The 26,958-nt window shown below is 39.2% G+C and overlaps 1 protein-coding gene and 1 pseudogene across 1 annotated transcript in view; one reads left to right on the top strand and one right to left on the bottom strand.

Annotated features, from left to right (window-relative positions):
- The window catches only part of ANKRD55 (ankyrin repeat domain 55), a 133,917-nt gene that overhangs the window by 7,087 nt on the left and 99,872 nt on the right, over positions 1–26,958 (top strand). The window lies entirely within an intron of this gene.
- LOC105720655 (glycoprotein-N-acetylgalactosamine 3-beta-galactosyltransferase 1-like) lies at positions 25,343–26,427 on the bottom strand (annotated as a pseudogene).

Here is a 26,958-nt window from a genome sequence, read left to right as displayed (position 1 = left end):
AGTGCAGCAGGCAGCTGGGCCACCACACTGAGCTCTCCCTGTCATCACTAACTCCACAGTTCCAGAACGAAGTAACTGGGCTGGGTACCTGACATTCACGGATTTTCCCTTTGATACCACTATTTTGATATAAGGATATTTTACCAAAATGAATATGGAGTCTAAAAGAAAAAACAATCAACTTGTAGCTGTTTTATATCATGAAACAAGTGTGAGACAACTCACTCATCATCAAATGTGGGGCAGGGTAAGAAACTAAGGGTATGGAGGCAGTGAGGTCAGAGGTTGGTACAAAAGGTGGCATATGGGTGGGCTAAGACCACTAACCAGCAGTCATATGTTTAATGCACTTGTGAATCTCTGTTGGTCATTAATGCAGGATCTGCTGAATTCTGTCTGAGAATTCCCTTATATCATGAATGATCTGCATGTCAGATTTTCTGATTTATCTTGTAAAGTCATGATGGTTTTACCCTAATATTTACCTTCAACCAGTATGTAGGTTTGTGTGCTTAATAAGAGCTCTTTGTTTTCTCTTTGTGAAACCTAAGAATGACAATTGCTCATTGATGAGGCTAGTCTTATTGTATCAGTTATTTTGAGGGAGGAAGAGAAGGGAAGTCATTCCAGTGTCCATTTCTTTCTTTCTTCCTTTTTTTTTTTTTTTTTTTTTGAAACAGAGTTTCACTCTTGTTGCCCAGGTTGGAGTGCAATAGTCTGATCTCAACTCACCACAACCTCTGCCTCCTGGGTTCAATCAATTCTCCTGCCTCAGCCTCCTGAGTATCTGAGATTACAGGCATGGGTCACCATGCCCAGCTGATTTTTGTACTTTTAGTGGAGACAGGGTTTCTCCATGTTGGTCAGGGTGGTCTCAAACTCCCAACCTCAGGTGATCCACCCACCTTGGCCTCCCAGAGTGCTGGGATTACAGGCATGAACCACCACACCCAGCCAAGTATTTCCATTTCTAAGTGTGCTCTCAGAACTTAAGATACATGCATATAATATTTAATAGTATTCAACTTCTTTTTAAATTTTTCAAAAATAATTTCAAACTTATAGAAACGTTGTAAGAGTAAGAATCGTGTAAAAAACACTTGTATGCCTTTTACCCAGATTCATCTAATGTTAACATTTTGCCCCATTTGCTTTATCATTTGCTCTGTCTCCCTCACTCCTTCCCTCCTTCTCTCTCTCTCTCACTGTGTCTCTCTCCCTCAACATACGTGTGTGTGCTTTTTTTAAATCTAGCATCTGCATTGCATTCCAATTTTGTCTATTGACCTAATAAAGGCATACCTTGGGAATACAATGGGTTTGTTTCCAGACCACTGCAATAAAGTGAATATTGCAAAAAGCGAGTTATACAAACTTTTGGTTTCCCAATGCATGTAAAAGTTAGGTTTATACTGTAGTGTAGTCTATTAAATATGCAGTACCATTTTGTCTAAAAAATGTTCATATCTTATTTTAAAAATACTTTCTTGCTAAAAAAAAAAAAAAAAAACTGATTATCTGAGCCTTCAGTGAGTCACCATCTTTTTGCTAGTAGAGGGTCGCTCCTTGATGTTGATGGCTGCTGACTGATCTGGGTGGTGGTTGCTGACAGCCGAGGTAGCTGTGGCAATTTCTTCACATATGACAAAAATAAAGTTTGCTGCATCAATCAACTCCACCTTTCATAACACGTCCTACAGTTTCATAGCATTTTATCCCACAGTAGAAATTCTTTCAAAACTGGAGTCAATCCTCTACAACCCTACCACTGCTTTATCAACTAAATTTATGTAATATTCTAAGTCCTTTGTTGTCATTTCAACAATATTCACAGCATCTTTACCAGGAGTAGATACAATCTCAAGAAACCACTTTCTTTACTCATCTATAGAAGCAACTCTTCATCCATTCAAGGTTTATTATGAGATTGCAGCAATTTAATCACATGGTCAGGCTTCACTTCTAACTCTAATTCTCTTGCAATTTCCACTACATCTGCATTTACGTCCTCTACTGAAGTTCTGAACTCCTCAAAGACTTCTTCAAATCTCCTGTTCAGAGAGTTGAAATCAACTTCTTTCAAACTCCCATTAATGTTGATATTTTTACCTCCTTCAATGAATCATGAATTTTTTTCATGGTATCTTGAATGACGATTCCTTTCCAGAGTTTTTCTTGTTATTTTTTTTTATTTTCTTTGGCAGAAACTAATAGAGCATAGGTTTTCAATTTACTTTGCCCAGATCCATCAGAATAATCACAATCTATGGAGGCTATAGCCTTGCAAAATGTATATCTTAAATAACAAGACTTGAAAGTCAAAATTACTCCTTGATCCATGGCCTGCAGAATGGATGTTGTATTACAGGCATGAAAACAACATTAATCTCTTTGTATATCTCTAACAGAGCTCTTGCTTAGAAAAAAAAAAAAGATTCATTTCAAAATATTACTGCTCATTGATAATGTATTGTCAGTATTGTTTTGAAAGGAATTTTTCTTTCTGACCAGTAGGTCTCAATAGTAGGCTTAAAATATTCAGTAAACCATGCTGTAAATAGATTTGCTATCATCCAGGCTTTGTTGTTCCATTTATAATGCAGAATCAGAGTAGATTTAACATAATTGTTAAGAGCTTTCAGGTTTTTGGAATGGTAAATGAACACTGGCTTCAACTTCAAGTCACCAGCTGCATTAGCCCCTAACAAGAGTCAGCCTGTCCTTTGAAGCATTGAAGCCGGGCAGTGACATCTATTCTCCAGCTATGATAGTCCTAGATGGCATCTTCTCCCAATAGAAGACTGTTTTAGCTACCTTGAAAATTGTTTTTTTAGTGTAGCCACCTTCATCAGTGATTTTAGCTAGATCTGCTGGATAACTTGCTGCAGCTTCTCCAATAACTTGCTTCTTCACCTTGCATTTTTATGTTATAGAGATGGCTTCTCTCCTTAAACTTTTATTTTGCATTTTCCTCATCTCTCTCAGACTTCATAGACTTGAAGAACGTTAGGGCCTTCCTCTGGGTTTAGCTTTGGCTTAAGGAAATGTGGTGGCTGGATTGGTCTTTTATCCAGACCACTAAAACTTTCTCCATATCTGCAATAAAGCTGTTTGTCTTCCTTCTCATTCATGTGTTTACTGGAGTAGCACTTTTAATCTCCTTCAAAAACTTTTCTTTGCATTCACAACTTGACTAACTAACACAAGCGGCCTAGTTTCTCGCTTATTTTAGCTTTCAACATGCTTTCCTCACTGCACTTTATCATTTCTAGCTTTTGATTTAAAGTGAGAGGCCTGTGACTCTTCCTTTCACTTGAATACTCAAAGGCCATTGTAGGGTTATTAACTGGTCTAATTTCAATATTGTTGTGTCTCAGGGAATAAGGAGGCCTGAGGAGAGGGAGAGACATGGGGGACTGGTTGGTCAGTGGAGCAGTCAGAGAACACATTTGTCCATTTAATTTCACCATTCTCTGTGGATGCTGTTCATGGTACCCCAAACAATTACAATAGTAGCATCAAAGATCACTGATGACAGGTCACCATAACAGATATGATAATAATGAAAACACGGCCAGGTGCAGTGGCTCATGCAATCCACTTTGGGAGGTCAAGGCCAGCGGATCATGAGGTCAGGAGTTCAAGACCAGACTGGCCAACATAGTGAAACCCCGTCTCTACTAAAAATACAAAAATTAGCTGGTCATTGTGGCACATGCCTGTAGTCCCAGCTACTCAGAAGGCTGAGGCAGGAGAATCATTTGAACCCGGGAGGCAGAGGTTGCAGTGAGCTGAGACTGTGCCATTGCACTCCAGCCTGGGTGACAGAGAGACTCCATCTCAGAAAAAAAAAAAAAAAAACTTGAAATATTGTGGAAATTACCAAAACATAACGTAGCAGAAAAGTGAGCACATGCTGTTGCAGAAATTGTGCGAATAGACTTGTTCAATGCAAGGTTGCCACAAAAATTCTGTCTGTAAAAAGCACAGTATCTGCAAAACACAATAAAATGGAGTGCAATAAAACAGGGTACACCAGCAATGTTGTTAATAGCATTTTCCTTTTAGTACAGAATTCAGTCTTTATTTAGTTACCGTGTCTTTTTGGTCTCCTTTAATCTGGAAATTTTCCACAGGCTTTGTCTTTTATGACACTGACATTTTTAAAAATGACAGTGTCTCTCTTTTGTTAAATACCAACTTCCTCGTTTTGAGTTCATCTGAGGCTTCTTCGTGATTCAATTGAGGTTATGCACTCCCAGCCAGAACACTGCATAGGTGATGTGGTGTCTGTCTCAGGTTAACACAGTATTGTTTAAATATCTTATAATGATCATCTGGGGGGAGAAGATGTTACAGTACTAGATGTTAAATGGTTCTAACAGAGTTTAAAGTATTTTTTAGCAAGGCACAGTGCTATGTGCTTGTAGCTACGCAGGAGGCTGAGGCAGGAAGATCCCTTGAGCCCAAGAGTTCAAGTACAGCATGAACAACATAGCAAGCAAGACTCCCATCTCTAAATATATATATTTAGAGATACATATAAAATATGCATATCTATTTCCTTATACTTATTGCCTAATTATGAAATTCATACTACCAGCACGAGAAGGAAAAGGTGATGGTGGCTAGAATCCTTGGCAGGGTGCCCAACTCCCTCTGTGATTTGCTCAAGGTGGGCTGGCAGGAAGAACAGCCACTGCCGTGGCTCCACGGGGCTGGGCTTCCCTTCGGAATGAGCTCCGCCAAGAGGCCTCAGCTCAGTGTGAAAGCCCCGCATCTTCCAGAGAGGATTCAGTCTCCATGGCAGTCTGCCCTTAGAGCAAAGGATGGCCCCAGCATCCCCGGAGGAGGAGAAGGACGTTAAAAGGGTGAGATTACACTGGAATATAACATGAGGAACTGATGTGAGGGGAACTAGAGATTACCAAGGCCAGGGCTTGGCTGTTATCACAGAGCTTCTGGATGTGGGTTGCTTGTTATTTACCTACTCAGCCCATTTGTTCTATGCAGCAACAAGTCGACATTTCTCCAAGAGAGTTCAGAGATTGCCAACCCTGTAAACAAGGTCACACAAACAACAGTTGATTAAAAAAAAAAAAAGAATGCTTTCAACTTTGGCATCTTGCTCTTTGGTTGTAGGTCCATCAACTTTACCCTAGAGACCACTCCTTTGATCTTTAATTCACCCCAGTAAATCAGCACAGTCTACTATTTCTAAAATCTGTGAGAAGTGCACCTGAAATTCATCCAAATTGACACTTTTTTCCTTCTGATCGCTTAATATTATTTGTAAAATGGTGTCCTAGAGTTCTGGCTACAACTAGGCTGGCCCAGAAGGGACCACTGCATATATAGTGGAGTTGAGATAGGCTGGTTGCTTTCAGGTGGTCACAGCAGAAACCAGTTTAAAGATGGATCCTGGAAGTGTTTCATCTTAGGAGTCCCTTTAGAATTACATGGAATCTTAGTGAATATATAACCCAGCTCCTTCACTGTTTATGCATGAAGACTGAAACACAGAGGATTAGCAGTGGTACAGTGGAGCAAACCCTGTGGCCACTGGAGCTGACGGGACACTCAGATCCCAGTGCTGCCACTTACTGTGTGCTCCAGCTGCTGACATGTTTATCCCTTGCTTTCCTTACCTTGTTAAGATGATTATACTACAAAGAATTGTTTGAAACTGCTGGTGTGGATTATAGGATTGTTGTAAAGATTTAATGAAGTAATGCATACAAAGTACCTGGCACAGCTTAGTAAGTGCTAGTAATCATTACAAATGACTCACCTAAGGTCACGTGGATGACTCATCTCCCCAGGTCATTAGAACATCCCACACTCCAAGTCTTCTCTTTCTCTATAATGAATTTGTGGCAGAGTGCCCTGATACGGTTTGGCTGTGTCCCCACCTAAATCTCACCTCGAATTGTAATAATCCCCATGTGTCGAGGGTGGGGCCAGGTGGAGATGTTTGAATCATGGGGGGTTTCCCCATACTGTTCTTGTGGTAGTGAATAAGTCTTACAAGATCTGATGGTCTTACAAATGGGAGCTCCCCAGCACAAGCTCTCTTGGCTGCCACCAGGTAGGATGTGCCTTTGCTTCTCCCTTGCTTTTAGCCATGATTATGAGGCCTCCCCAGCCATATGGATGAGTCCATTAAACCTCTTTCCTTTATAAATTACCCAGTCTCAGATGTGTCTTTATTAGCAGCATGAGAACAGACTAATACACACCCCTTTTTCATTTGGAAGTTGGAAGGGACAGAATTGCCTGAGCAGGTAAACCACATCAGAAGGAAATTAATCCTTCAGGGTCACTCATGAGCTTTGCAGTGCTTCTGTTTTCCCTGCCCTCTGGTCCTAGTGTTCTATCTTCTGAGTCTAAGATGCCTTCTGGATAAAACTCTCCTCTTGCTTGTAAGCCTCTTGCTGTCTGTTTACTTCCATCTTTCATGCTGATCTCATGGGCTCTGTGCTGCTCTAGTAATCTATCTAGTTTTGAAGCAGAATCTCACTATTTCAATTATTACAGTTTCATGTGTTATACTATTCGATAGAGGAAATCTCCCTCAAAATTTTAATTTTATTGGGTATTCTTACCGATTTTTTGTTTGTTTTTGCTTTTAGAATGGTAATATATTCACACACTTTTAAGGTATTAAAAACGTCCATGAGTAATCCACCCCTTCTCCTTCCTTCAGTGGTCCAATTCCCTTCCCTGGAAGCAAAATAACATAACCAATTTCTTATGCATCCTTCCAGAGAGATTCAGTGTACTAATAAGCAAATACTTAAATATATTATTTTGTTTTCTTTAAAACGTAATTATTTATTTTTACAAGTGAAAGTTGATGTTTTCCTGAAACCTCCTCCCAAACAATTGTTGGAACCTTAATTGAAATGAGATTAAACATATATTCATCTGGTAATAATTAAAATTGCATATACTCTTTAGTCCTGCTGTCTAAGACTATGGTGTGCATTTCCATAAATTCAACTCTTCTGTTATATCCCACAATAAAGTTTTTATCCAGAAGAGATCTTAGATGATAGAGCACTAGGACCACAATATAGTTTTTCTCATTTAAGTTTTTATGTTTTCAGTGTGGTTTATTCCTGGGTATTTTGTATTTTCATGTAATGAATTATTTTCCCCCTTATATTATTTAATATAGAACTATCTAGCTTTATATTTATTTTAAATCTGACTAACTTAATTGAATCTTATTAATTCTACTTGTTCTATGGATAACTCCCATGTGCTGCCTGACAGATAATTAAATCATTCAGACCCTGATGGTCAGTGCCACACAGTGGTTGAGAACCCTGGCTCCAGGTCAGATGGACTGGTGTAAAATCCTGTCATTTAATAGCTGTGCAACTCTGGGAAAGTTACTGAATCTTTCTGTGCTTCAATTTTCTCACCTTTAAATGGAAGGGGGTTGTGAAATACTACCTACTTCATAAAGTTGTTGAAACAAATAAATGGCCTAATTCCCATGAAACTGTTAGGACAGTGCCTGGAAGAGAATTTGTCTGTAAAAGTTAGCTATTAATAAATTATTATTATTTTGCTCTTCCTTTATGATTACTACATTTCATTTCTTTTTGCTTCATATCTTACTGCGTTTGTTAGAATTTGTCTTATTTCTTCCCTTCTCTATTGCTTCAGTATTAGGTATAATGTTTGCAACTGGTTTGAAATAGATAAGCACCTTTTTTTTTTTTTTTTGAGACAGAGTCTTGCTCTGTTGCTGAGGCTGGAATGCAGTGGTGTGATCTTAGCTCACTGCAACCTCTGCCTCCCGGGTTCAAGCAATTCTACTGCCTCAACCTCCTGAGTAGCTAGGACTACTGCTTTAGGCACGTGCCACCATGCCCAGCTAATTTTTTGTAACTTTAGTAGAGACAGGGTTTCATCCTGTTAGCCAGGATGGCTTCGATCTACCGACCTCGTGATCCACCACCTTGGCCTCTCAAAGTGCTGGGATTATAGCCATGAGTCACTGCGCCCAGTCTAGATAAGCACTTTTTAGGAACAGATAGCAAATTTTATCAAATGCCTTTCTGGTCTTTGCTCATACAATCACTTATTTTTCCTTTGTTCTATTGGTATGACATATTCTGTTAATAGGTATCCTTCAACCAAAGTATCTTTATATTCTGGAATAAACTCTATTTGGCCATGATGCATTATTTTATTCCAATACCCAGCTGAAATTGATCAAGTAGAATTCAATTTAAACTTACAATTTTGTGTTCACAAATTGAATTGATCTATAGGTACCTGTGTGTGTGTGTGTCTGTGTGTGTGTGTGAGAGAGAGAGAGTGTGTGTGTGTGTCTTTACCAGTTTATGCTAATCTTAGAAAATAAATCTTAAACATTTTTACTCTTTTTCTGTGCTTTAATATGAGAACTATTTTTCCCCTGGCCATTTAACATTTAATGTTTTAAAAGAACTTGTTCAACCTCACTTTAGAATGTTTGTGCTATTACCACTAGCCTTAATTCCCTCCCTGTTGTACAGCCAGCCAACTCTTTCCAGGTGTGCTTCCAATTTGGGGTTAACATTTAAAGTTTATTTTTGCTACAATGAGTATAAACTCTAGCACAGTAATGTGTCAGGCAAAACACCACACTACACAGCTTGTGCAACAGGGTGGAGAGTGGGGTACAAGCTGCTGTGAGTCAGTGAGAATGGAATGTGAAAATGTGGAATGTCCATCCAGCACCAAAAAGAGGTCACAAGTTCACTGAACTGTATGAGAGCTTTGCCTCTGAGTGAAAGGCTGCTTCAGGTCACAGTGCACAGGAGTCAGAGGGTGGGATCCAAGGCCTGACAGGCTGCAGCCTTACCTGGGTTTTACCACTTGCTACCTGTACTACTTTGGATAAGTCACTTTGTACCTACTCTGTGCCTCAGTTTCCTCATCCATAAAATGGGAATAATTGTAGTACCAACGTCTACGTCATACAGTGAGAATTAAATGAGTTGATTCCTAGGAAGTACTTACTCCATGCTGGGCATACAGTGAGATGCAATGAGCTCTATGTTAAGTACTGGCCATAATTAAGACTGTTACTCAGGCATTGAAATGGTCCTGAAAAGACCACACGTGCAATGTAGTACCAGCGGGTGCTTTTATAGAGACTTGGAGATATTGTTGTTCTGTAGAAGTAATCATGTGGCAGTCATCACCAACTTTAGGGTTATTCTGAGTCTTTTAATTCCTTTAAATGTGCTACCAACAATTCTGTAATTCAAAACTGTGCAAGAAATACAAGAAAGCTAAGAACCTTGACTGGGGACCACCCACAAGACTTATAGAGTGTGTCTGGAGTGGTCTTTGGCTGTACCTCCAAATTCATGCACATCACTGCACAGAGGGTATATCTGGGGTCCCTGCTCCCCAAGCCACAGTGCCAGTGAACAGGCTGTAGGAGGAGCCTCCTCTAAAGTGTCAGTAGTGATTGAGTATATATAAGATTGCCGTTACAATTAAGCAAGGAAAGGGAGAATTAACCAATAACTATTTGGAAAATAATTGGTTGCAGAATACAAAAAGAAAGTTTAAAAATTTATATCAAGTACAATTAAATATTAAGCACAAAGTTTCACAAAGATATTTCTAATCATAAAAGCAATGAAATCAATTTTAAAATGCAGTGTCCATAGATTTTGACTATATACATGCTGAAAAAAAAATTTTTCAAATCAACAAAACCAAACTGAGAACTTAATTGGCAAACAGGGAAGGTAACTGTAGCATTATAACAGATGAAGGGTTAGTGTCTTTATTGTATATAAAGCACTTTCAAATCAATTGGGTAGAGACATATATTTTGAAATAATAAGATCGGAAGGATACCAATAGATAATTCATAAAATGGACATAAACAAAATAATATTTCTCTCTCAGGAATAATCGAAAAAATGGCCATGTTGGGGGTGGTGGCGCACACCTGTAGTCCCAGCTACTCGGGAGGCTGAGGTGGAAAATGCCTTGAAACCAGGAGGCACAGGCTGCAGTGAGCTGAGATTGCACTACTGCACTCCAGCCTAGGTGACAGAACAAGATTCCGTCTTAAATTTTAAAAAAAGAAAAAAATGGCCACTGAAAATAATATACTATTCTCCTTTTACATCAGCATTATTATTATTATTATTATTATTATTATTATTATTATTATTATTTTTGAGACGGAGGTTCGGTCTTGTTACCCAGGCTGGAGTGCAATGGCGCGATCTCGGCTCACCGCAACCTCCGCCTCCTGAGTTCAGGCAATTCTGCTGCCTCAGCCTCCTAAGTAGCTGGGATTACAGGCACATACCACCACGCCCAGCTAATTTTTTGTATTTTTAGTGGAGACGGGGTTTCACCATGTTGACCGGGTTGGTCTCGATCTCATGACCTCGTGATCCACCCACCTCGGCCTCCCAAAGTGCTGAGATTACAGGCGTGAGCCACCGCGCCCAGCCAATTTTTTTTTTTTTTTAATTTAAAGCACAGTATCACTGACTATGGGGTGAAGTGTGTACTCTCAAGCACTGCTTGGGAGGGCATATCGGTCTAACCTTTCTGGAGGGCAATTTCACAAAGGGTCAAATCCATTGACCTCCAAGTTCACGTCTAGGAATGTGTCCAAAGGAAATAATCACAAATGCACAAAAAGACATATATGTAAAAATGCTTTGGCATTATTCAGAATAACAACAGAACTTATCACCACAAAAAGTAAGCTATTGAAATGCCCAGTAACGATAAAATATATTAGTAATGCTGAGTCCAGTCCATGGGATTTTATGTCACATTTTAGAGGTAACATATTTAAATTTTATCTTATGACATGGGTAAATGTTTATAATCTAATATTAAGTAGCCAGGAGCGGTGGCTCACACCTGTAATCCCAGCTCCTTGGGAGGCCGAGGTGGATGGCCAAGAGTTGGAAACCAGCCTGGCCAACATGGCACAACCATGTCTCTACTAAAAATATAAAAATCAGCTGGGCGTGGTAGTGCATGTCTGTAATCCCAGCTACTCAAGAGGCTAAGGCAGGAGAATTGCTTGAACCTAGGAAGTGGAGGCGGCAGTGAGCCAAGATCACGCTACTGCATTCCAACCTGGGTGACAGAGCAAGACTCTGTCTCAAAAAAAAAAAAAAATTAAGTGAAAAATAGCAAAAACCAAAACTATACAGTCCTGTACCTCATAGTGACATTTTGGTCAACAATGTACTACAAATATGATGGTGGTTCCATTACATGATGGTACTGAAAATTTTCTATCACCTATTGATACCGCAGCCATCATAACGTCATGGCACAATGCATTATCCGGGTGTTTGTGGTGATGCTAGTATAAACAAACTTACTGCCAGTTGTTTAAAAAAAGCACATGTAATTACGTACAGTCTGTAATACTTGACAGTGATCTATGCTACTGGTTTATGTATTTGCTATACTATAGTTTTATTGTTATTTGTACTCCTTTTACTTTTTTTTGTTTTGTTTTTAAGCTAACGTAAAGCAGCCTCAGGAAGGTCCCTCAGGAGGTATTCCAGAAGAAGGCATTGTTATCATAGGAAATGAGAGTTTCACGTATGTGACTGTCCCTGAAGACCTTCTAGTGGGACAAGATATGAAGGTGGAAAATAAGTTATTGAAGATCCTGACCCTGTGTAGGCCTAGGCTAATGGATGTGTGTGTGTGTGTCTTAGTTTTTAACAAAAACATTTAGAAAATGAAAATAAATAAAACATTTTAAAAATAGAAAAATGCTTAAAGGACAAGGACATAAAGAAAATATTTTTGTTCAACTGTACAATGTGTTTGTGTTTTAAGTGTGATTACAAAAGACCCAAAATGTTGAAACAAATTTGAGAGTTAATGAAGTAAAAATGTTATAGTAAGCTTAGACTGATTTATTGTTGAAGAAAGAAAACGTTTGTTTATAAATTTAGTGTAAGTGAAGTGTACAGTCTTTATAAAGTCTATAGCAGTGTATGGTAATGTCCTAGGCCTTCACATTCAGTCACCACTCACTCACTGACTCACCCAGAGCAACATCCGCTACTGCAGTGCTGGCCTGGGCGTTGTCTGGGTGAGTCAGCGGGTTCTGCAGGTTCCAGTCCCGCAAGCTCCGTTCGTGCTATGCGCCCTACACCAGTGTACCACGTTCCATCATTTATGCCATATTTTTGCTCTACCTTTTCTATGTTTAGATACACAAATACTTACTGTGGTACAATTGCCTACAGTATTCAGTACAGTAACATGCTGCACAGGATGGCGGCCTAGGAGTAACAGGCTGTATTATTATGTAGCCTGATGTGTAGTGGTCTATGCCATCTACGTTTGTGTGGGTACACTCTACGATGTTCTCATTACGACAAAATCACCTACTGACACACTTCTCAGAATTATCCCTGTCATTAAGTGATTCGTGGCTGTACATAGTGTGATTGTATTTTTGTAAAGAAAAAATACATGTGCTAGCACTGTGCTCAGAACAGCTGGTGGTGGTTACAATGTTAAAATATTTCTGTGCCCTTAGATCAATGGGGATTTCTCCATTCTCACTGCTCTACCCACTCCTCAGGAACACACACACACAGGAACAGGCCTAAAATTAGCTGGGCATGGTGGTACATGCCTGGTGTCCCAGCTAAGGAGAATCACTTGAACCCAGGAGGGTTCTACAGGCATGTCCCACCATGCCCAGCTAATTTTAGGCCTGTTTCCATCCTGCTCCGGGCCCCAGTTGTTACATGCTCTTACATGATATTACATCCTTGACCCAGCCCCTTCTCATGGAAGGGGACTCCCCAGGGGGGAAGGGGAGGAGAGGATAAAGGGCAACTCAGTAAGTGAGCAACAAAATGGCCTTAGTGTTGGCCAACTCACACAGCATCTCTGAGGCTTTCAATCATTTCTTCAGGTTCTGTCGTTGTATTCCAGTCCACAGAAAGATCACGCTGTGAGAGATTTGAGATTTGCACTGCTAGCCTGGTCCACTAGCCTGCCCCCTGCAGACACTACCTGCCACTGTCCTCATCCCTGAAGGCTGTACCCACCTCAGGCAGTAGCACCTTCCAGAACTTTCTCCCTCTTCTTTCTTGTCTCCCGGCCTCGCAGCTGTCAGGACCTTTTAACCACTTTGCTTGCTCCTCAGGAACTTGCCTTGTCCTTTTTGTGGCCTTTGGGTTAGGTCACCACCCATTTTCAGCCACGTCCATTTGGAGTGCAGGATGGGGAACAAGAGACAGTTCAGATTCTGCCGGAGGGGGTTGCGGGAGATGGAAAGAGCAGAGGTACACAACTGCACACTCAAACAACCAGACCTTCAGGCTTCTGCGCTTACTTCCTGCTAACACTTCTCGCCACGCCTGCATTGCATTATGCAGGGCTCCATAAAGGAGGTGGGGTAGGATGCAAACTTGTCCTGCAGCATAAGTCAAGTGTATGCAACATGCCAACATGTTAATGGTCACCTTTGAGTTTATATTTTCTTCTTATCTGTATTTTCATAATTTTTGTAAGCCAGTCATTCAGGATCTACTGCCAATCTATGACTGTGTACGGTACTCATACATTTTAAAGGGTCAGTAAAATTTTTAAGACAATTTAAAGAAGGAATGTGGAAATGCATCATTGAGGCCAGAAGTGGTGGCTCATGCCTGTAATCCCAGCACTTTAGGAGGCTGCGGTAGGAGAATCACTTAAGCCCAGGAGTTTGAGACCAGCCTGGCTAACATGATGAAAACCCACATCTACTAAAAATACAGAAAATTAACTGCTCATGGTGGCGCATGCCTGTAGCCCAATCTACTCAGGAGGCTGAAGTAAGAGGGTCACCCAGGGCCCAACTACTCGAGAGGCTGAGGTAGGAGGGTCATCTGAGCCCAGGTGACCCTCCTACCTCAGCCTCCCGAGTAGTTGGGCTACAGGCATGTGCCACCATGAGCAGTTCAAGCTGCAGTGAGCTGTGATTGCACCCCTGAACTCCAGCCTGGGTGATGGGAGTGAGACTCTGTCTGCAGAGAAAAACGAGAAAGAAAAGAAATGCATCACTGATGAAGAGAAAACAGTTCAGAGAAGGAAGGCATCCCTGGAAGACCAGCTGACAGAAGGCAGCCACTACAGGGTGTCAGGGACAACTCAAAGCTCAGGGACTACAAAGCAATAGACTTGTTCAATCTCCGACATTTGAGCCAGCCACCCAAATTGCATTTGTTTTCTTAAACTATTTTTAGAAGACCAAGGCACTAAGGGGCAATTTTATAAGCGGGCACAGTAGAGGGCCACAAGGAGGGTGCCTTTTAAAAGATCCAAGGAAGGTTGGGCGCGGTGGCTCACACCTATAATCCTAGCACTTTGGGAGGCCGAGGTGGGCAAATCACAAGGTCAGGAGATCGAGACCATCCTGGCTAACACAGTGAAGCCCCATCTCTACTAAAAATACAAAAAATTGGCCAGGCATGGTGGTACATGCCTGTAGTCCCAGCTACTCAGGAGGCTGAGGCAGGAGAATCGCTTGAACCCAGGAGGTGGAGGTTGCAGTGAGCTGAGATCACATCACTGCACTGCAGCCTGAGCGACAGAGCGAGACTTCATCTCAAAAAAGATCCAAGGAAGATCGTCTTCTCCAAATCTCCCCGAGCCCAACAGTCATTGTTCATGAATAATGGGTGATTCACTGTTTGGTTCTCCACAGATGCTAGCTAGACACACAGAATATCAGTCATGAAAGGTAACTTAGAGATCAACCTCCTACTCAATACAGGTGTCTCCTCAAGAACAGTGCCAAGATGGGTTTGGTCAGAACCTGCTTAAACACAGATAGTAATGAGCAGCGCACTAGCTTATGAGGTAATTGCTTCTATATCTGAACAGCTCTAGTCATTCAAATGTCTTATTAATTGCAACTTCTACCCACCAGAACCATTTCTTCCCTGTGGATCTGCAGAAAACAAGTCTAGGCTGGGCGCAATGGCTCACACCTGTAATCCTAACACTTTGGGAGGCTGAGGCGGGTGGATCACTTGAGGTCAGGAGTTAAAAACCAGCCTGGCCAATATGGTGAAACCCCATCTCTACTAAAAATACAAAAATCAGCTGGGCATGGTGGCAGGTGCCTGTAATCCCAGCTACTCAGGAGGCTGAGGCAGGAGAATTGCCTGGACCCAGGAAGCAGAGGTTGCAGTGAGCTGAGATTGTGCCACTACACTCCAGCCTGGGCAACATAGCGAGACTGTCTCAAAAGAAAAAGAAAAGAAAACAAGTCTAAACTCTCTTTCAGCTTTTTCAAAATTGAAAACAGCTATCATGTTCAACTGAACATGAACATTCTGCTCTGCTCCAGACTAAACAAACCAATTCCTCAGCTCCAGAGTTGCCAGTTAAAATGGGAAAATGCCTGACTCCAACACCTGGCATTCCTGGAAAGTGAGAGATAGGCGGAGTCATGTATTTGATTCAGAAGAAAGTAAGGAAGATTGTATAACAACACTTAACTGACTTTTCAATTTCCAAAAGACACCAAGGCTAGCATAATCCTTCATAAAATTAAAGATTTCTACCTGCCTGTATTAGTCCGTTCTGATGCTACAAAAGAAAAACCCTGCCTGAGACTGGGTAATTTATAAAGGAAAGAGGTTTAATTGACTCACAGTTCTGCAGGGTTGGGGAGGCCTGAGGAAACTTAGAATCATGGCAGAAAAAGAAGCAAATGTGTCCTTCTTCACATGACAACAGGAAGGAGAAGTGCCAAGCAAAGGGGGAAAAGCCCCTTATAAAACCATCAGATCTCGTGAGAACTCACTATCATGAGAACAGCAGCACGGGGGAATCACCCCCATGATCTAATCACTTCCCATGAGGTCCCTCCGCCAATATGTGGGGATTACAATTCATATTACAATTCAAGATGAGATTTGTGTGAGGACACAGAGCCAGCCCATATCACTTCCTATTACCAAAGTAATTCTCGATACAATACTTTAACATCAAAAAAGTTTCCACAAAATCCCAGTGGGTGAGAAAAACCCATCTGAGCAGAACATGTATACTAAATTGATCAATAAATATGTATATTGCCCCCATTCTAAAGGCCCCGTACGTAAAAGATTGAGATCTTTTTAAGAATTAGTATTATTAAAATAAAGATGCATTCTGTAAGAGTGCATTCTGAAGAGGCATCTTTACTGAATTTCAACACAGACACGTTCCTTAAAACAGAAAATTCCATTCCCCAGGTCCTCTTCGTGCAGGAGAGAAGCTGAACATGAAATGGCATTCACAGCTCAGAAAAACCTCCCCGCTGCCTGCCCGCCCAAGAGCACAGAGATGCTAATATTCAAAGAAATACATGTGTTGCGTCACAAATTTGGTTATGAAGAAAGGTCTGATTGCAGCCAGATATTTACCTTCGAGATAATATTGTTGCGAGACTTCCTCCCCACAGAATGAAATCTCTGCTTTTCCACTCCCACAATATGAAGGTTGCTTTGAATATTTGTTCTCTCAGCTGGTACATGTGGAAAGCTTGGAGCTATTTTTCCCTTTAAAATATTAGAAACTCTCTTCTTCTCATATGACTGACACTTTCTAAAACACTCTTATCATCTCAAGCAATAAACCCTGAGGGACTGGAGAAGACATGAGAGATGGTAAAAATGTTTCTGCTCACAAAATCACTACAGCCTGCTGTGCAAGGGAAAGGGTCTCGTTTAAGGGCAAGAAGACAGAAATGCCTACTTATGTCAAAGTAGTAATTTGAATAATAACAACAGAAACACTTCTGGTTTTTTTCTTTAACTTTGATTTTATGTTCAGGGGTATATGTGCAGGATGTGCAGGTTACATAGGTAAACGTGTGCCATGGTTGTTTGCTGCACTGATCATCCCATCAGCTAAATATTAAGCCCAGCATCAATTAGCTATTCTTCCTGATGCTCTCCCTCTCCCCAACCCACCCCCTCTGACAGGCTCCAGTGTGTGTTGTTCCCCACCATGTGTCCATGTGTTCTCATCATTCAGCTCCCACTTATAAGTGAGAACATGTAGTGTTTGGTTTTCTGTTCCTGCATTAGTTTGCTGAGGATAATGACTTCCGACTCCACCCATGTTCCTGCAAAGGACATGACCTCGTTCTTTTTTATGGCTGCATAGTATTCCACAGTGCATATGTACCACATTTTCTTTATCCAGTCTATCACTGATGGGCATTTAGGTTGAGTCCATGTTTTTGCGAATAGTGAATAGTGCTGCTATTGTGATACGCATGCATGTATCTTTATAATAAAGTGGTTTATATTCCTTGGGGTATATATCTATTAATGGGATTGCTGGGTCAAATGGTATTTCTGCCTCTTGGTCTTTGCGAAATTGCCTCACAACACATTTTGAATACTTACTGTGGGTCAGGCACTGCTTTAAGCACTTTATGTGATTTAATTCATTTAGATCTCAGAACAGCCCTAGGAGGGAGGCACTATTCTTATCCACTTGACAAGTGAAGAACATAGATAGAGATGTTAAGCAATTCACCTAAGGTCAAATAGCTACCAGGTAAGTGGCGGTGCCAGAATCAAACTCTAGAGGTGAGGCCCCAGAGCCTATGCTCTTACCATTTTTCTTTTCTTTTTTCTTTTCTTTTTTTTTTTGAGACAAAGTCTTACTCTTGAAGTGCAGTGGCCACCAGGCCCAGCTAATTTTTTGTATTTTAGTAGAGACGGGTTTCACCATGGCCAGGATGGTCTCTATATCTCGACCTCATGATCCACCTGCCTCGGTCTCCCAAAGTGCTGGGATTACAGGCATGAGCCACCGCGCCCGGCCCCATTTTTCTACATGTATTCTTTGCGTTCCTTAATATATTTGATAAGAGTCACATGAGACTAATTTTGTCCCAATGCCTACCAGCTGTATCAATGACCTTTAACTTGTTTTTGCATAGCCAAAAAGTTCCAGATTGACTTAGGGCCTAGTGAAGGTCCACAGAGACTCCTCATTACCAGTGGGTGGCAATGTTGTCCCATGGAGCCATCGTGGTGCAGTGTAAGGCCTGGCATGTTCCTTAAGGGTGGAAAGGCTGGCCACTTTGTGGCTAGGTCGTTCTGGGTACCCCAAAGCATTTCTCCAAATAATGCAATTTCTCCAAAGCATTCAGGATGATCCTGCAGGAGGAGAGAGGGAATTAGAACACCCAGAAAACTGTTCATTTAAGTGATTCTGCCCCTGTCCTGCCATAATATCTCCAATATGTCTCAATCATAAATTAGACATTTGTCTTCCCACTAGGGCATGTCTTTCTTAGGGACAGAAACAATACAGCCTTTGTAACTACAATTTTACTAGCCCATAGTAGATGAGTAAATGGATGAATGAATAAATTTCAGTTCCTCAGAGGCAATCAATTCTATTTCAAGGAACAGTCTAAGAGCTACAGAGACCTCTGTAATTGTCCAAAATGAATCCAGACATCATTGGTGACTCTAGGGTGTGTTTAGTCACCCAAGAATCGTCAGAATAGAATAAACCAAAGAAAGCCTCCCCAAATTACTCTGGTCTGAACTCCTGAAATTTTAGTACCCGATGTGCCCTTCTACTGACCTGGCCCTTCTGCAAAAGGAGAACAGTTTAGGGAGAACAAGTGTCAAGCTGACTCTGGGTAATTTCAATAAAATGGGCCCAGTAACTGATGGAGTCAAGGACTTTCCCAAAGAGCTCCATAATAACCCAAGGACAGAGCCACCATGTGAAGCTCTAAAAAAGGAAACTTTCATAAAACCTGAGATACTCTAAGGAAGGTCCTCAAATCCAAAACATTTTTAACAGCCTATTACGTGTCTGACATACTAGTATTAATGCTAAGCCCTTGACATTAGATAATTTGTGATACATCCAGAAATCAGGTTTTGTGACCATGAAAAATGAAGGAAAGAAATGATTTCAAGGCTGTCTGTCCTTCCAATTTTTAGGTAAAAATTAATAAAAATTAAAATACATACCTATTTAAAAAAAAAAACCTACTAGAGTATTTGTTGTTAAAATGCACATGCTGAATGAAGAGACCCCCCAAACAGACTTTGTGTGAGCAACATGGCTATTTATTCACCTGGGTGCAGGTAGGCTGAGTCTGAAAAGAGAGTCAGCGGAGGGCAGTGGGATCAGAGTTGGTTTTATAGATTTGGGGTAGGCAGTGGAAAGTTACGGAAGTTACAGTTTAGAGTGGTTTTTGCAAGCTGGGAGGGGGTCATAGGGTCTGGAGTCACAAGGTTGACCAAGGTCGGTTACAAAGTCCATTGCCTTATCAGGACAGGAATAAGGAACAACAGAAGAATGTCTCAAGTTAATTAGGCATCGCAGGGGTTGATCATTCTTCCTCTTTTCATGGTCTTGCCATTACTTCAGATTTTCTAATTCTGGGAGGCCGTCCAGAGGTGGACGTGTAGGTCACAGGGGTTGCCATGGCATTCATGGTGCTGTCAGCCTGAAAGACCTTACATTTATAAAGGTCAGAATTAGCAAAATACATATTTTTTTCTTTTTTAGGACTTCATCAAATAGCAAGGACTTGTTTTCTTAGTTATAGATATGTTAGGCTCTGGTACCCCCTTAGTATTAGTATGTTAAAGCTAGTAAGCCTGACTTCTCTCCTACCACGTAAGAAAAAAAACTTGGTTTATTTTGATGGGTATAAAAGAACATAAATTCATTATTATAAAGAATTTGAAAAAATATAGAAAGTTCTGAAGAATATCCAAGAGACTATCTCTATTGACTTTTTGATGCGTGTTCTTCCAGGTCATTACAGACTTTTACACATTATATATATATATATATATATATATATATATATATATATATATACATATACAATTAAAACACAGTTGCAGAGATAAGGTCTTGCTGTGTTGCTCAGGTTGGTCTCCAATTACTGGTCTCAAGTGATCCTCTCACCTCAGCTTCTTAAAGTACAAGGATTATAGGCATGAGCCACCATACCAGGCCACACCTAAGTTTTGTTGTTGTTGTTTTTTTTAACTTTGACCATGGCAATTTATTTTATGTATTATTTAAATCCACTGTTTAAAAATGTTCAAAAGGCACTTTAAGAAACATTTTAAAACACATTTTTCTAACTTAATGATGATCACTTAAAATAAGCAAGTCACTAGACATTTTTAAACCATTCATAACACCATTACCTTAAATAATTTTTAAAACACAAACACAAACATTCACTATGTAGTACCATGCACTGCTCAGCAGTAAGATTAGTTTCCCTCTAATAATATACTTCATGTAGATTACTAATTTGCAGGGTCCTGCAAAGTTATTAAAACTTAACTAATATAAACTGAAAACTAGAGAGGTAAGGGAGTTGAAATAGAACACAACTCAACTATAAAACTTTAGAGTTGGTTTCTCTAAAGAGAATTTGCAAAATTCTTTATTCCTGCCTGTGTTAAAATTTTTATTTCAACTCTTATATATAAGCATTTTTTTTAAGTCAACAGAGGTAACATAAACATTTAGCATAAAATCTACCACAGGTTGTCTCCTAGATTGCTTACTATATTTCTGTCAGGTCTAATAAAGTAGAAAAATAGGCCGGGTGGGGTATCTCACACCTGTAACCCCAGCACTTTGGGACACCAAGGCAGGTGGATCACCTGAGGTCAGGAGTTCAAGACCAGCCTTGCCAACATGGTGAAACCCTGTCTCTACTAAAAATATAAAAAATTAGGTGGGCGTGGTGGCAGGTGCCTATAATCCCAGCTATTTGAGAGGCTGAGGCAGGAGAATCGCTTGAACCCAGTAGGCAGAGGTTTCAGTGAGCGGAGGCAGCACCACTGCACTCTAGCCTGGGTGACAAGAGTGAGACTCCCTCTCAATAAATAAGTAAATAAAAGAAAAACAAAGCAAATGAGTTTCGTTTTTGTTTGTTTGTTTTTGAGAAAAGGATGAGTATAAGAATCCAAATAACTTTACTTCTTTTAATAACTATAGATGTAGAATTAATTTAAAATTATAGTTTTTTAAGTAGGGCAAGTATCTTGAGAGCCAGCAGGCATTATTCTTAGAAAGACTTTTACTTTCAATCTCATAGAGAAACCTAGTTAGTAGGTTTAAAATTATCAATTAAGTAATAAAAATTCTAATCATTATTAATAGCCAAATTAACCCTGTGAAGGCAGCATTTAAGACTAACTAGAAAATGGAAGTTAATAATAAAGCAAATAAAGTAGGGCAACAAATACAAAGCAGAAACTGCCAAAGAATAATAGTCTAACGAACCGAAAACTTAAATGGTGAATAAAATGCTAGATATAATTAATCAATCAAGGGATTCTTTCAAGTACAATGGTGCATCAACCTGGCAATAACTATAGTTTGACAGTCTTGAAGTGAAAAATTAATACTCAAGAAAACAATTGTGAAAATAACCAGTTAGCAAATTTAATGCTCAAATTCAATTCCATATTCAAAAAATATTAAAAGCTGATCAGTGATTTATTTTCATATCTCACTACAGTAAGAAAAACTCTGAAATTTATGATATTTGCAAACAAACTGGGACAAAAAATCTGCTTTATCTATGAACTTTCCGCTAGAAAATACAACCATACCATTATTAGAGAATGTAAGACATCAAAAGCCTTATGTTCTGAAACCATACTAAAATCATTTATCCAAATAAAAAAGATCTTAATCTAAAAGATAGTGAATACATCATCATCAAGAAATCTGATTTTATGTGCTCTATTAAATACTTGGAGATTTTATTATTATTATTATTATTTGCTTTATTCAGTCACACAAAATAATGAATTAGCAGAAAAGTGCTCTGTATGTAATAAAATAGCATTTACTACTTCAATTTAATTTTTTTTACTAACAATTGTGACCTTTTTGATGACACTTACTTTATGTATGCTTTTAATAAATTATGTACTTATTAGTACTTAATGAACGCTTCCTGCCTCAATATAAAATTACTAAACTTGGAGAATTACAGATTTTATTGTGGACCCTGATATTAGTGACTTTAGAGAAGCTAAAAATTTGGCCAAAATGAATGATCCAATGACCCTTTAAGTTATCTTTATTTTATATTTAATATAGTGTTATCCTGGACTACACTGATTTAAAACATGGTTTTTGAAAGATGTCTAAGTAACAGGGCAGCAATCTTCCATGTGTTTCAAACACTATTTGCACCAAAATCATGTAGGTTGTTGGGCAGTGGTTCTCAAACTAGGATGAGAAAGACACCTGCAGTGTTTGCTTAAACACAACTGCTAGCCCCTGCCCCTGCTCCTAGATTATCTGATTTAGTAGATCTGAGATAGGCCCCTGAGAGAATGGCATTTCCAACAAGTTCCCAGGTGATGTTGATGCTGTTTGTTGGGACCACCTTTTTGATAACCACTGCCCTAGGGTATCTGGTAAGAATGGGGCCCCATGCTTAAATTAGAATTTCTTAGATTGGGGTCTTCACATCTGCATTTTAACAACGCCCTAGGCAAGTGTATGAACCACAGTTTAAGAATCACTATGACAATTTGGCTAGGTTAATTTGACTATTACTGGCCAATGTATCAGATGTCACATATCATAGAAATAAAAATGGAAATAATGCTAAATGACTAACCTCAAGCCTGATACGGTACAAAAGAACACACAGATTTGAATATAAATCCTACCTCTGTTACTTGCTAGCTTTGTGACAGTGACAAAGTTACTTTAATTCTCTGAGCTTCAGTTTCCTTATTTATAGTATGGGAATAACATCCAAATTTTGAGGATTAACACTATTATACACAGATTATCTAAGCACAGTACCTAGAATACAGTAGGTACTCGATAAATACTAGCTATTACTTATTAAGAAATGTATGAAATATTTCCTTCAGTATCTGGTCAAAGCAAATTTTTCATTCACTTAAATGCAATATTTACACTCCAAGGTAATAGAATAATAATACAATCTTCTATTTATTGCTCCCTATTCTGGGACAGTGTTCTAGGAACCTTACATTTATTTCATCCTCATAAAAATCCTGTGAGGGAGGTAGTATTATCATCCCTAATTTACAGATGAGGAAATTGAGACACAGAGAGATTAAGTAAAATTGCTCAAGGTTACAAAAACAGTAAGTGTTGGAGCAAGAATTTAAACCCAAGCAAGTCTGACTCGAGAGCCCAGGATGCATCACAACATTCATTTTCTATGAGCAAAGCTTAAGGTTTCTGGATATTTATAGTAAACCATCTATACTTCTAGTCAAACACATATGAAAATTCATGTCCACACCATGGTGAAGAGTTGTTCAAAGCATAAAATGAATGCCTTGAAATTTTGGCAGATAATACTACCATGGTAATAGGTAAACACTGGTGCATGTTTTCACTATGTGGACAGAGTAATCTATGGTTAGCCAGTGAAATGAACATCCTCTCAAATATACCATTCAAAGAGGTCATGATTTTGACATGTTTTGGCACAATAAATAGAAATTATTTAGCTAGCCGTCACTGTGGCTCACGCCTATAATACCAGCACTTTGGGAAGCTGAGACAGGTTTATCGCCTGAGGTCAGGAGTTCAAGTCCAGCCTGACCAACACTGGTGAAACTCTGTCTCTACCAAAAATACAAAAATTGGCCGGGTGTCGTGGCACGCGCCTGTAATCCCACCTACTTGGGAGGCTGTGGCAGGAGAATTGTTTGAACCCAGGAGGCAGAGGTTGCAGTAAGCCAAGATTGAACCACTGTACTCTAGCCGGGGAGACAGAGTGAGACTCTGTCTCTGAAAAAAAGAAATTATTTAGCTAAACAGCAGAGTCAGTGGCATGACAGCCATGTAAAATTGGCATAATGATAAACATAGGGAAATGTAAATCTTTTGTACAATTAAAAATAATCTCATAGAAAGCCTATAAAATATTCTGTTATGGTACACTCAGTATTGCTAAAGAAAATAAAAATGAAAATTTTCTTTCTTTTCAGAAACTCTTTAAACAGAGAATCACTAAAAATAGAATGAAACATTTGTGAATGTTTTTGATGACAGTCTTGAATAGATATTCTGCATTGTTAGAATTATCCATTGGCAAAACAATTATCTATCCCAAAATAGTAAGTCAGCATCAACCTTCAGACTGTTAGTTATAAATTAAGTATCTACTATTTCAATATATAACATTTTTGTTTAAGCACTCTGTATTTTCTGTTGTTTTTAATTAATTCTTGTCAAAATCTTGCATTCAAAATAATCTTGCCAGTATAACTAATAGCTACCTCAGATCCTTAAAATGAATTTTAAAACTGTGTTTTAAACAAGTTATGAAAGGCACAAGCAAGTTCTCATCTCTCAACAGGATGAGAATGAGAGAAACCGTAACTCTGTAGTTAGAAAGAGTTTAAAATAATCAATTTAAAATGTCACTTAGTAAGTGGCACTGATATAAGAAAAGCATCCTTAAATGGCATTAAATTTATTATTAGTTACCCATAACTAACAAGGGGTAAGTTTGGGAATGAGTATTATCAAATACATGTTTACAGAATGCTATGAATGCTTTGAGTGAATTAATAGTGGAGAATGGTATTCAAGAGTGGCTAAACACATTTAGAAAAGAGACAACAGAGATTCCGTAAAAAATTACTAATTAGAATCAAGTATATGATACAGTCAAGGCCCATGTTCATTTTAAAGTGTGGTTTTATTAATGCACTTCAGGATAAGTGCCAGTCTTATTTTAGTTTCTTCTGGAAGAAATACTGCCAATTATAAATAATCACAACAAAACTTTCACTAGACAAAAACTATGTGTTTGGGGTAGGGTTGGGTCTTTTATATCATACTGCAAATATAAACTCAATTCTTGAGCTGTATTAACAGCACTGAGCAACATTATTTCTTTCTAAACTTTTCTGTAAGGCAGATCTGTTTATTACTAACACGGTGCAGTATAGCCTTAGCAAATTTAACTGTTTTAGTTTCTCAAAGACAATAATACAGATGGTCAAAAATAGGTAACAAAATCACTTTTCTAGTTTCTCTACCTGGCCACCATTTTAAAAATACAAGTTCTTCATATATACGGATAGATAGATTTATATATTATTATATCAAAACACATTTGAACAGACTTCACAGCTCATTTAAAGCTTCAGTTTATAGTTATTCATGTGAAAGATTTCTATATGGAATGTTCACTTAGAATTCCCAACTGGGATTCCAGTGCTCTATATCAGAAATGCAGATGTCCTTCTTCAGTTCAATGCTAAACATTTTACCTTTGTTTATTCACGATTTTCTTTCAAGGGTTTCCTAACTTCACTTTTGTGTCTTCATTTTTGTTTGCTTGACTAATTTCCTTTAGTATATTTTCAGGTAAGGTAGCTTGATATCTGTATAAATAACCATATGGACAAAGATGATAAACGAGGTATTCTAATTCATACATAGTTGTAGAATCAACATAGTGAAAAGAAACTGCAGGATCAGAACAGCAACCAGAACCCTCAACAGGAGAATAATAGTTGTAATTCTAGTACCAAAAGGTTCTAGGTAGATAACCTCTTTTAAATGGTGTTTTGGCCAAAGGGATGAAAAGTTTCTTTTCCAGTGGTATCTCTGGAATCTCCTGCTTCTACATTTGTAATTACCATGCATCTCCCCAGTGCTGTCTTCAATGGAGGAACTATGTGTACACTTGTCTGTTTTAAATGCATCAACAAATCTCTTCAAGGCTTCTTTGTTTAGCACATATCCTGCACCTCCACTCATGTTGCCCTGCTTTACATAAGGGCTTAAATCTTCTCCCAAAGTGAATGGGTTATTCAGGGTCATATTTTGAAAGAAGCCATCTCAAATGGTCTAGTATGACATATGTGTCATCATCTGCTTTCAAAAACCAATCCGCATCTTCTAAATAATGTTCATGAACATACTGAAAAGCTTTAATTGTTTTCCAGTATAGTTGATCTCTGCCTTCTTCGGTTTTCAGTCCCACAGCAGGGAAGTTTATTTTCTTCTGAACTCATAAACAACACTTTGTTACAACACTGGGCCCATGTAGCTTGGACATGTTTGGCCTTTTTCTCTAGGTTTTGAAGGCCTGTCATAACCCAGCAAAGAATTTTGACTTTCTGATAGAGGTTTTCAGCGATGTCTGTGTTTTCATCATTATGTTGGCTAGAATCTGCATTGAAGCTCATTTGTCCTTCTGTATGATTCTGTCTATTATCATCTGAATGCCTCGAATGAGGATCATTATGAAGAACATTAGGCTGGGTGTCACCCTGTTCTCCAACAAATACTAAATAGCTGAGAACATAAAAGAAATCCTATTGCCGATCCACAGAGGAAGATTTAAAAATTCAGCCAGGATTTAGAGGCCATTTCCAGAAAGTGTATTTATATATATATATATATACTGTAAGTTCTGGGGTACATGTGCAGATGGTGCAGGATTGTTACATAGGTATACACATGCCATGGTGGTTTACTGCCTCCATCCCCCCATCATCTACATTAGGTATTTCTCCTAATGTTATCCCTCCCCAATCCCCCGATCCCCTGCTATCCCTCCCCTAGATCGCCCACCCCCAACAGGCCCCGGTGTGTGATGTTCCCTTCCCTGTGTCCATGTGTTCTTATTGTTCAACAACCACTTATGAGTGAGAACATGTGGTGTTTGGTTTTCTGTTCTTGTGTCAGTTTGCTGAGAATGATGGTTTCCAGCTTCATCCATGTCCCTGCAAAGGACATGAACTCATTCTTTTTTTATGGCTGCATAGTATTCCATGGTATATATGTGCCACATTTTCTTTATCCAGTCTATCATTGATGGGCATTTGGGTTGGTTCCAAGTTTTTGCTATTGTAAACAGTGCCACAATGAACATACATGTGCTTGTGTCTTTGTATTAGA

This window comes from Aotus nancymaae, unplaced genomic scaffold (genome assembly GCF_030222135.1).
Source record: "Aotus nancymaae isolate 86718 unplaced genomic scaffold, 86718_ANA_hifiasm-v0.15.2.pri h1tg000014l, whole genome shotgun sequence".
Lineage (NCBI taxonomy): Eukaryota > Metazoa > Chordata > Mammalia > Primates > Aotidae > Aotus > Aotus nancymaae.
This window is presented reverse-complemented; position numbering and strand designations above follow the sequence as displayed.